At 38.9% G+C, this 11878-nt stretch overlaps 1 protein-coding gene across 3 annotated transcripts in view; it reads left to right on the forward strand.

The window, feature by feature from the left end:
* The window catches only part of EPHA5 (EPH receptor A5), a 279079-nt gene that overhangs the window by 120990 nt on the left and 146211 nt on the right, over positions 1-11878 (forward strand). The window lies entirely within an intron of this gene.

Below are 11878 nucleotides of genomic sequence, written 5' to 3' on the forward strand. Positions count from 1 at the left end.
TTAGAGAAATGGGGCAAACCACTCACTTTGTCATTTATCCCACTAGCGACGTCAAGATGGGTGGAGCGGACTTCGCGAGGAGCGCTTCTCTGTGAAAGAGAGCCTCTGTGACCATTTTGTTCAACTGACATTTTAAGGCCTGAGACAAGGAAGTTTCTATTGTCTTTTTAAATGTCCTCACAATCATTCCTACCAGTGCACTAACAGGGACTTCTCTTCTCAACACCTGAGAACTCTGTTTTAAAACAGCCTGTCCCCTCCCTCTCTCTCTCCAGTCATAGGCCCTTATTTTTGTAAAAGGCCGCTTAGGTACCCTTTCTAACTGTGGCTGTACTGCAACAGTTTGTTAGGTTTTCTAGCATTCAGAACAAGCCCTAAAACGCATTTTTATGGCTAAGTAGACTTTAGGCCAGTAAAACTTTCCCTAAGTGTCCATCTCCCACCTGAATATGTGCAACTTCCAACACTAAAGGTACATAAACTTGTGAACTAGTTCTCCCCTTCACAGCAGCAATTCAAAACAATACATTGCTTTTGATAACCTATAATGGCATACAGCCTGCCAAGTTGACAGGTTTCACAGTGTCCCCAACATCATTAGCCAAATTAAAGACGTGCTTTAATGTCATGTCATGTCTCTGATCACGTGCAAAGTTTAGCACATGCAACAGTCGGGGATAGTCAGACCAGTCCATACCCTCACCGACATGTGGGGAGGGCACTGCAGGAGTTCTCTGCAGGTGTTCTGTAACTGCTCTTCACTGCGTGTCTTACACTTGTATACCTTAATCTGCTATACGTGTGTGTAAACCTGTCTAGAGCCTTTACCTGCAGACTGTCAGTAGAACACCTAACTCCTCTCTTAGAGGCCTGTGGAAAACCGCTCCCTTTGTGTCAATATATATACTGATCAGCCACAACACTAAAACCACTGACAAGTTAAATGAATAACATTGATTATCTCATTGCAATGGCACCTGTCAAGGAGTGGGCTATATTAGGCAGCAAATGAACAGTTAGTTGTTGAAGATGATGTGCTGGAAGCAGAAAAAATGGGCAAGCGTAAAGATCTGAGCAACTTTGACCGGGGCTGAATTGTTAACGCTAAACGACTGGATCAGAGCATCTCCAAAATGGCAGGTTTTGGGGGGTGTTCCTGGCAGTGGTTGGTACCTACCAAAAGTGGTCCAATGAAGGACAACATACTGTGCATCGCAGCTTGCTGCATATAGGGCTATGTAGCCTTAGACTGCTCATGCTGACTCCTGTCCACCATCCAAAGTGCCTTGAATGTGCATGTGAGCACCAGAACTGGACCATGAAGCAATGAAAGAAGGTGACTTGGTCTGATGAATCATGTTTTCTTTTACATCATGTGGACAACCGTGTGCGTATGCATCGTTTAACTGAGTAAGAGATGGCACCAGGGTGCACTATAGGAAGAAGGCAAGCCACAAAGGCAGTGTGATGCACTGGGAAGTGTTCTGCTGGGAAACATTGGGTCCTGACAGTCCTGTGGATGTTACTTTGACACGTACCACCTGCAGACCAAGTACACCCCTTGATGGCAAGGGTATGCCCTGATGGCAGTGGTCTCTTTCAGTGGGATAATGCAAAAATTGTTCATGAATGTTTTGAGGAACACGACAAAGAGTTCAAGGTGTTGACTTGGCCTCCAAATTCCTCAGATCTCAATCCAGTCGAGCATCTGAGAGATGTGCTGGAAAAACAAGTCTGAGTCATGGAGGCTCCCCTCGTAACTTACAGGGCTTAAAGGATCTGCTGGTAATGTCTTGGTGCCAGATACCATAGGACACCTTCAGAGGTCTTGAGGAGTCCATTCCTCAGACCTGTTTTAGTGGCACGAGGCGACCAACACAATATTAGGCAAGTGGTTTTAATGTTGTGGCTGATTGGTGTATTTATTCCCTTTAAATAACATGAACATCCTGCTTGATAAGCTGTTTAGGGACCTGGTTATGCTAAGGTAGAAATTCTAAGATACAAGAAAAACACTGCAGCAAGGGCTTCTGGTTTGCTTTGCATTTCTTACATCCCTTGGTTAGAATTTTTGTCATGTGGCTTATAAGTTGCTAAGGTAACAGCACGTTAGCAGAGTAGATAGACAGTAGAAAATGTGAAATTGACATTGCCTTCATTTTCAAGGCTCAAGGAGATACTCAAAAAGGGAAATGCTCAACAGCAGAGCCTAAAAGTATCATTTGAAAGTGCTGTGGTATTGGGGAAATTGTAACATTATATCACTCTAATTTGCAGAATGAGCCTTACATATATTCTGAATGTATGAAAGAAAACAAGATAACCAACTTTTTATATCAAGCTTGTATAAATGTATATATTTGCATGACATCTATAACAAACATGACACCATTGTTTTGATTGCTATGTACTAAAGTACGTCTGCTCTTAGCACCTTTTTCCAAACCGTGAGCTAGTGAATTAGTTAATCTTCGTTATAAATGTATAAGTGGCAAATATTTGAGTACTTTCTAATGAAAGCATTTGCTACATGTACTCAGTGTATAGTAACATATTTGATGAGGTTGAAAAAAAGACACCTTTGAGCCAAAGGCCTTACAGTCAGTTTTGGACACATGTTTTCGTGTTAGATCCCTTTCTATCCTGTATCCACTCAATAAAGAAGGGACTTGTGACCAGGGCCGGTGCTAGGGTCCACGGCGCCCTAGGCATTTTTAAAAAAGTGGCGCCCCCCCCCCCCGCAAAAATCGCCGCCCTCCTCCCTCCTCCCTCCCCTCCTTACCTTGTCTCACCACCGCCGCCTCTCTGCTCCGTCTCCTCCCCTCCACTCACTGACACTAGTAAGTGGAGGGGAGGAGAGGGAGCAGAGAGGCGGCGGTGGTGACAAAATAGCCTTTTCCCCCCTCCCCGTGCAACTGAATGCTGTGCGGCGGCCGTGACAGGTATGGTCAGCGGTCACCGCACAGTTTTAAAGTCTTTTAGAATTCTGTGGCGCCCTCCAGAGCCCGGCGCCCTAGGCAAGTGCCTAACCTTGCCTAATGGGAGCGCCGGCCCTGCTTGTGACAGTGACAGCCATGTGTGACAAGTGCCTGTAAACATGGGTATCAGAGGGAGACTCAGGACTCCACTGTAGGAAGAGATGTATTCATCAGCAAGAGCTTGAGTTTCCAGAGAAATGTTCTAGAACACAATGAGATGCAGAGAGAGGTGTTCATCAACTGCTGAGACTTGTATCAGAATTCAGACCAAACAAATGAAAATGCAAGGAGGATGGTCGCTCTAAGAAACATCTTTAGAGGATCATGTGTGAGAGATCCTCCAGCTGTGACTACCATGTTTGGTAGAATCCACCATGGCTAAATGGGACAGTTGCCCAATAGTGAGATGAGACTAGGTAAGGGGAGAAACCCTGACAGTACTAAGGCTGAAAGAGCGTTAGGCAGAGTGACAATCCCAGGAGGAGGAAGAGCCGTTGAAGACTATGTAACGAAATGTGCAAAAGAAAATAAAATTGATTTTTTATTTCATCACATTGTCTGGCACCTCTTCCTTTTGTCAACTGTTATTGTACTGCGCCACTATGCCTTTGGCTGCTACACCCATAACTTTCACTTGTCACAGGGACACCTGTCTGATGAACCGCCTACCAAGCCAGTGATTATGAGGACTGAGCTAGGCCTGGGTTGTGAGAACGAGGATGCATTATCTGAAAATGTTTATGTTGTTACATAAAATAAAGTCTTTCAAATCTTCAGAAACAATTGGCATTAATGAATATTAAGTTAAATCTGTCACTTAATAATATTATGTTTGATATGTTCTATTCAATGATTAGTAAAATTGGATAATAATGGTAAAACTGATGTCTACCAATATATACTTGTATTTCTGAGTCTCATATCTTCGTTTCATGTGCATGTTTGTTTACATGAATGCCAAAAGATATCTTCATGAATTATTTTTGTTAATATTTGTTCATTGCTTTGCTTATTAGCTGATTTTAAAATTGGCAGACTTCTTCTTGTCTCCATGTTATTAAAAAGCTTCCCTTATCTCATTCCAACGTTGAGCCAAATATTGTCTTTCCAAATATCATCATCATTTTGCCATGTTATATAACAACTGCAGGAGCTTAATTATGAGGCATGGAATCTACATTAGTAGAATATGAAAGTATATAGGGGCCATAGTCAAATGTAGGAAGGGGGCGAACCAGACATTTGTTTGTGTTCCAACATAGGTTTATTGTAACACTAGCGTGCCACTGCTACTAAACAACTGAAATAGTACTTGCATGTTTCCGTATCATAGTAGAACACATTTATTGTCAATATGTCATGCAAAAATAGATTGAATGTACTGGGAAATTAATATATTCTGTATTTAATATTGTTAATGTACATTGAGTCTAATCATATTTGTTTTTGGATGGAAATGATACATTCAACGCTTTTATAGGGTCCTGATGACAGTATAAAATAACTTCTAACACTTCTAATATCCTTATATTGCACAATGGTAGGCACATTGTTCCTTTATATTGTAAATATAACCATTTATTTATTACACTAATTTAATTATTATTATACTGGCTGTTCAATCAGACAACTTTACTCAGATATGAATCCATACAAACTTGCAATCGACATTCCCTACCAGTGGCACACAGGGCAAAACAGCGACAATTTACGTAGAGAGCAATTTACCCTCCAAAATGTCTTTGGATTGTGGAAGGAAACCGTAAGGCCAGGAAGAAAGCCACACAAACACAGGGAGAATAACCAAATTCTATGCAGATTCCTTGCACTGGTCAGGATTAAGCTTAGAGCTGCAGGCCATATACACATATATACACATGTGTGCCTGTGTGTGTGTACAATAAATGCACAATATTCTACAGCAGTGCTATTCTAAATATGTACATGAACACTGACACATTTAAGATAAAATTATTTGTTAACATGCTGAAAACTGTTAAATAAATGCAGTACAACAGAGACTATTGACATTGTCAGGGAATTAGGGGCCACAGGAAGCCTTTCCAGCCTGTTAGCCTCCAGTTGGACAGCCCTGATTGACAGTATAGACATATTTGGGTAATGCTTGTGAATAATCCAAAGGTAATTAAGTTAATTTTCCCATGGTTTCCTTCTAATAAACATACTACAGGGTTCCAGCTATGGATCTATTGGAACTTTAATAGGTGTCCACAAGTGTGTTGTGATATTTATTCACCTTCTTTATAATGAGCCCTTGTCACAGCCCCATATCCCGTGTGCCAACCTGATTAGATGCAGGTGGAATTTTGTAGCTGACATCCAAGAAAAAGCATCTGTTTATATTCATTTTAAATGTATTTCTCTGTGCTCTACCTTTTCAGATGTTAGAAAGCACATTTAGTATAACAACACTAATGCAGTTTATGTAACTTTATATCAATCTTACATTTATGGAAGTTTTGTACCTTCATAAGAAAACTAGAAATTGCTTTACCCCATGGTTCAATAGCATAATAAATATTGAGATTTTCTTCTTAATCCTGTCTTGACATTTGCTTGACAGACTGCTAACTGAATGTATGAAACATACAGAAAACAAGACTATTCTTTACAAAACACAATTTGTCATAATCACTAAACCAGCTGCCTCATTGTGCACCAGATGTTAATTCCAATCAGTGACTGCTGGCTTTCTTAATAGTAAATCTATTCGCTATGTAAATCAGACCACCATAACATCTCCGCGTTCACCACTCTTTTGTTTGTATTGTAATGAACCCCACCAAGGCAGCGTTTTCACTGGTCAAAGCAATTCTAGCTAGTTCATGAATGTTTAATATCAGAACACGGGATTCCTGATTCACAGCGGACTGGTTACAACATCTGTTGTCGAACACTGTACTTCCAACTTCATTTTTTATATATATATATATGTGTATATATATATATATATATATATATATATATATATATACACACACACACACACACATATATATATATATATATATATATATATATATATATACACACACACATATAGCCGAGGCAGCATCATTGAGGCACGATCTGTGGGATCTCAGAGGTGGCAGAGAAAAGTCATTTTATCCGGGAGAAAAAAGCTGTGCTCCCGTAAATGTGACTCATCCTCCCCTTGCTTCATTTAAATTGGCTAATCTCACAAATTGAAATCTTATTTCTGCCCACAAGTAGGTCTGGGACATCACACAAGAGCATTGGTGCTGCCATTTTACACTTTTGTAGCCAATCATTTACTTGTTATGTTTCCTTGTTGTGAAAAAAAAATATTAAAATGATTTACATTTATCTTTGAAAGTATCTGACACATTTGTGTTTGGCTTTAAGATGGTGACATGACCTAAATTTTACCATGTATGATTACATATATTTACCTCCCTGTTGTGTGTGATTGTCTCTGTTGTTATGTCTGCCACTCTCTAGCAGTAAAACAATGTTGGTATCTTTGTCTGCTGGCTACATACTCTGGCCAAGCATCCGGTGTCACCAGAAATGTTAGTGAGGTTAGAAAATCACTGCACACAAAAGGTAAAAAAGCAGCCATCTTTGAACCACATTCACTACCATTGCAGATATGCGACCAGTATTAGCTGCAATTTCAGGTAAGTGATAATTAGAAAGACACTCAATAGTAGTAATGTGAAGAGAGGAGTAAGATACTGTACAAGAGCAGACAGCCAAGGTCAACAGTAAACAGACAGATTTGATGCAGAATCAGGAAGCAAAATATAATGAAGGTCACAACCTAAGGTGATAGAACAATTATAGTCAAAAAGATAGGGTCAAACCATGTACTGTAATCAATCAAATACAAATAGAAGTGCGCCAAAAACACACAGTCAGATCAATAAAAAAATGTTTAATCTAATTACCTACAAATCATTTAGTGAGTGGTCATTCAATGACTTAGAAATTTTGTCTTACAGCTCTCCAAGTTTTTGCTCTTTGTAGTTTCTGAAACAATTGGATAGATGTGCATAGCTTTAAACCAAAATATATAACTGCATTACTGCATTGCTTTGAGCCATGTAAAATACATTCTTGTTGGAATATTGTGTTCTAAATTGAGACATCCAACTTCCAGCCCCTCCACCATGACCATTAAGTCTGCACTCATCCAAGATGGCCAATGCTGCATTGCTTATTGGCCATCTTGTCTCTTGTTTCCTGTCTCAGACTATAAATAGCCACTTTCTGCTGAGCTTAATGTTTGAGTATTGTAGCGTCCACCTGCTCTGTGTTCCTGTGTAACATCTTGTACCAAACTCCGCTGACATATGATGTCTCTTAAGTTTTGCTATCATACTTTTGCCTACTTATCCAGTATTCTTAACAGGTCCATTCTGTTACATTGAAGGTGATGTGTGTGAGGTCACAAACGTCTTTTTGTGGCTACTTAAGGATAGGACTAATATTGAGACCCCATTGCATTGCGCAAAATATTTAAGTTGGAGAACAGTACAAGCAATTAGTAGAGTGCATCTTGTTCACTTTGTGTTTGACTGTTATTAGTAGAGTGCACCAGATAACTTGTTCACTTTGTGTTTGACTGTTATTAGTAGAGTGCACCTAGTACCTTGTTCACTTTGTGTTTGACTGTTATTAGTAGAGTGCACCTGGTACCTTGTTCACTTTGTGTTTGACTGTTATTAGTAGAGTGCACCTGGTACCTTGTTCACTTTGTGTTTGACTGTTATTAGTAGAGTGCACCTGGTACCTTGTTCACTTTGTGTTTGACTGTTATTAGTAGAGTGCACCTGGTACCTTATTTACTTTGTCTTTGACTGTTATTAGTAGAGTGCACCTGGTACCTTGTTCACTTTGTGTTTGACTGTTATTAGTAGAGTGCACCTGGTACCTTATTCACTTTGTCTTTGACTGTTATTAGTAGAGTGCACCTGGTACCTTGTTCACTTTGTGTTTGACTGTTATTAGTAGAGTGCACCTGATACCTTGTTCACTTTGTGTTTGACTGTTATTAGTAGAGTGCACCTGGTACCTTATTCACTTTGTCTTTGACTGTTATTAGTAGAGTGCACCTGGTACCTTGTTCACTTTGTGTTTAACTGTTATTAGTAGAGTGCACCTGATACCTTGTTCACTTTGTGTTTGACTGTTATTAGTAGAGTGCACCTGGTACCTTGTTCACTTTGTGTTTGACTGTGGAGTGCTCAAATGCATGTAGCATTTCTGGGCAACATGACAATAAAGTAAGTTCAGATGTGAATCTGTAAAAAAGATTGATGCTACTAATGACGCTGCATATTTATTCTGGTTTACAAGTGATTAGCCTGCAACAAGCACATCATGCGATCAAACCCTAAGGAGTGCAAATACCTTTCAATATCTGCCTTCTGTGTTCACAGGGGAAACAGCCTGAATGTCAAAGCGAGAGTTGAAATGCCAGCAGATTTTTTTACAACAACAAATGCAGACAACTACTCTGCAGCTAATAAGCAGGTTAAAGTATAAGTTGGAATGAGCCCTTCAGCATTTGCATTTATCTTTTATGCTGAGTATTAATGTAAGTTATCATCCACAGTTTTGGCAGGAATGCTAAAGACTGACCTAATGGTGGGAAAATCATTACAACAACTTTAGTATTTAGTAAAAACAGTGGTCAAAGTGTGGATGTTTATAGTGGTATGCAATATCACCAATTCTCCTTCTGCCTTCATTGTAAAACTATCAAATTCCATTCACTTACATTACCATTACATTTTTAATACTGACACTTCTATATTTCCACTTCAACCACTGAGTAAAAATATAACCAATGCTGAAATAGGCTGTTTGTGAAGCCAGTAGAATGCTGGGAGATCCCATTGTCATGTGTTGGATGTAAAATTGTATTATGATTTAGAAGTCAAATGGCATTATAATTAATAGGTGTAATTCACAAAGGATACCAGGTTGTTAGTTGGATCATGAGTAAGCAAGATCATGAGCATTTGCTACATACCTGTGTAAACACTATTGCAGCATTGCCTGCTTGATTTATAATTTCCTCTTTTTGTTACATATTCTACACCCTTACTAAAACACACTGAAGATCACAAAACACATTCTGTTGTCGCCAGTACCTATCTAGGTGTAGAAGGCAGGCAGTGATATGAAACAGAATATTTGTTAAAGCGCACTGACTGGACCAAAAAGGTGTTTATATTTGTCATTGGCATCATAAGCTATATAGGTCTACAAATACACAGGCAATTCATTGTGACTTTGTGTTTGACTGTTATTAGTAGAGTGCACCTAGTACCTTGTTCACTTTGTGTTTGACTTTTATTAGTAGAGTGCACCTGGTAACTTGTTCACTTTGTGTTTGACTTTTATTAGTAGAGTGCACCTGGTAACTTGTTCACTTTGTGTTTGACTGTTATTAGTAGAGTGCAATTCGCAAATTTGATTCCGAATGTGGAATAATTGCTACAAATAGAATTCCTGGGATTTTATAACACTATGCATGCATTTTACGACACAGAAAAACACAATAGAATTGAGACAGGATCTATCATCATCATTTATTTATACCTGTGTATTTGTTACAACAAGCAGACAATGCAGTCCAGGCACTTACACACTTACACAAATTTGTCAGGAAATATGTCAGAAAAAATGCATCAGTGTGTTCATAACAACTCATGTCAATGGTAATGAATGTAACAATGATATTAAGCAAACTGTCACCAAAACCTCCTCCCACGGAAAGAGCAAATCTATTTTGATAGGTATGATGCTGAGGTTTTTTGGTTATTTGTTTTTTTTTAAAAAGAGGATGAAGAACTGCCCGACTCTGGATAAAAAATGACGTAAGTCAACCTGAATTGCCCCACATTAATAGTATTGCCTGAATTGCCAATAGTTATAATGTAATAATACTGGCAGAGGAAGCTTGATCCTGACCCTATTTTAGTGTATTGTCTCTATGCATTTTGCACCTAGAGCTGTAACCGAAAAGTGCAGTCAGTTATCCCCCAGAAAAGTGGAAATTAATCAACAATGAACAACTGCTAAATTTGACCCCGGTGAGAAAGATTCACTAGAACAATAAGTGCAGAGTGTAAAGAATGTATTGTAACATGATAAAATTATTTTGATTTGGAACAAAGAAATATTCTAAAGTAGAAACTAGATTTCATAACGAATGAAACTGCAGTGACAACATTTTTTTCACTCCCTTTACAACAGATATGTTGTTGTGAACACTTAGGAGTTCATTTACAACATGAAAAACGTGCAAAATCCTGTTTGGTTACATCACACGTATAGTGTTGTGCTGGTGTATGTAGTTTACTGCCAAACTAATGGGTATTTGTGGTAAGTTGGAGGTGTTTCCACTGGCTAATTGGAGGAACTGCTGTGTTTATAACTAACAGCAAACTGGACTAGATTTCTGGACTGTGCAAAAACCATATTATGTTGTGCAGAGTAAAATTACTAAAATGAGATAAAAGGGAAGAGAGTTTGTAATTTTATATGGGTAAGTGTGAGTGTATGCGTAAGTGAAGGTGGAAAAAAAAAGATGAGGTCAAGTTTGGCACAATTCGCAAATTTGATTCCGAGTGTGGAATAATTGCTACAAATAGAATTCCTGGGATTTTATAACACTATGCATGCATTTTACGACACAGAAAAACACAATGGAATTGAGACAGGATCTATCATCATCATTTATTTATATAACGTCACCGATTCCGCAGCGCTGTACAGAGAACTCACATCAGTAGCTGCCCCATTGGAGCTTACAGTCTAAATTCCCTAACCTACACACACAGACAGACAGAGAAGAAGAGAGAGAGACTAGGGTCAATTTTGATAGCAGCCAATTATCCTACCAGTATGTTTTTGGAGTGTGGGAGGAAACAGGAGCACCCGGAGAAAACACATGCAAACATGGGGAGAACATACAAACTCCACACAGATAAGGCCATGGTTGGGAATTGAACTCATGACCCCAGCGCTGTGAGGCAGAAGTGCTAACCACTTAGCCACCGTGCTTGCAAGCTTAAGTAATGGCTTTGTATCAAATTATAGTGTTTTGGCTACTACAATTAGGAATATGACTGCAAGACAGCATGGCAGCCTTCAAGTAACTGGTTCCAGTTTCATTCAAGCTTTTAAAAAATGTAATACCTCCTTGTGGAAAGTGATGACTGATGAAACTATAAAGAGTTACGTGATATGTAACATTATTTTTTAGTCTCCTACATTGTTTGTTAACAGGCCTATAAACAATGTTTAACTAACCACTTCCTAATATTTATAGCTTTTCAAGTCATTTATATCACACAGCATTCAAAGGTCAGTGTAGAATCCTAAACCAGGTTTGTCTCTCAAGCATTGCAAGATGTAATCTCATCAACTAACAAGAGGAGAAAACACGCCAGAAAATGATCAGATTTTCCGATTTCATGGCCAGCCATACCTTGGGAAGTTACAAAAGGAACATTTAAGCTCTGTGACGAAGGTGGTGCACTAAACAAAACAATAATAACAGTGCAACCGTGTGGAAAGATCGTTTTTACAATTTTACAGCTGCAAAGTGTGAAAATTGTAGTGCAGTAGGATACCTCAAAGCTGACAGTGATCAGGTACAGGGATGCAGGCAATTCTTTCTGCATTGACAGAAATGTACACGGTCTAATTGTGATGTCTTTGTTATTGCTTGTTTTATTTATTCGTCTTTCATTTACCACGTCGCGCTGATTTATTTTATCTATTTACAGTACTTCTTTCAGAATTAATACTTTCTGCAAAATGTGCCACTTGTATTCTCAAGCAGGCTACTGAGTGCTTTAGGTCAGAGGAATACAGATGAAAATAATACAAACCTATGT

Source organism: Mixophyes fleayi, chromosome 1 (genome assembly GCF_038048845.1).
Source record: "Mixophyes fleayi isolate aMixFle1 chromosome 1, aMixFle1.hap1, whole genome shotgun sequence".
NCBI lineage: Eukaryota > Metazoa > Chordata > Amphibia > Anura > Limnodynastidae > Mixophyes > Mixophyes fleayi.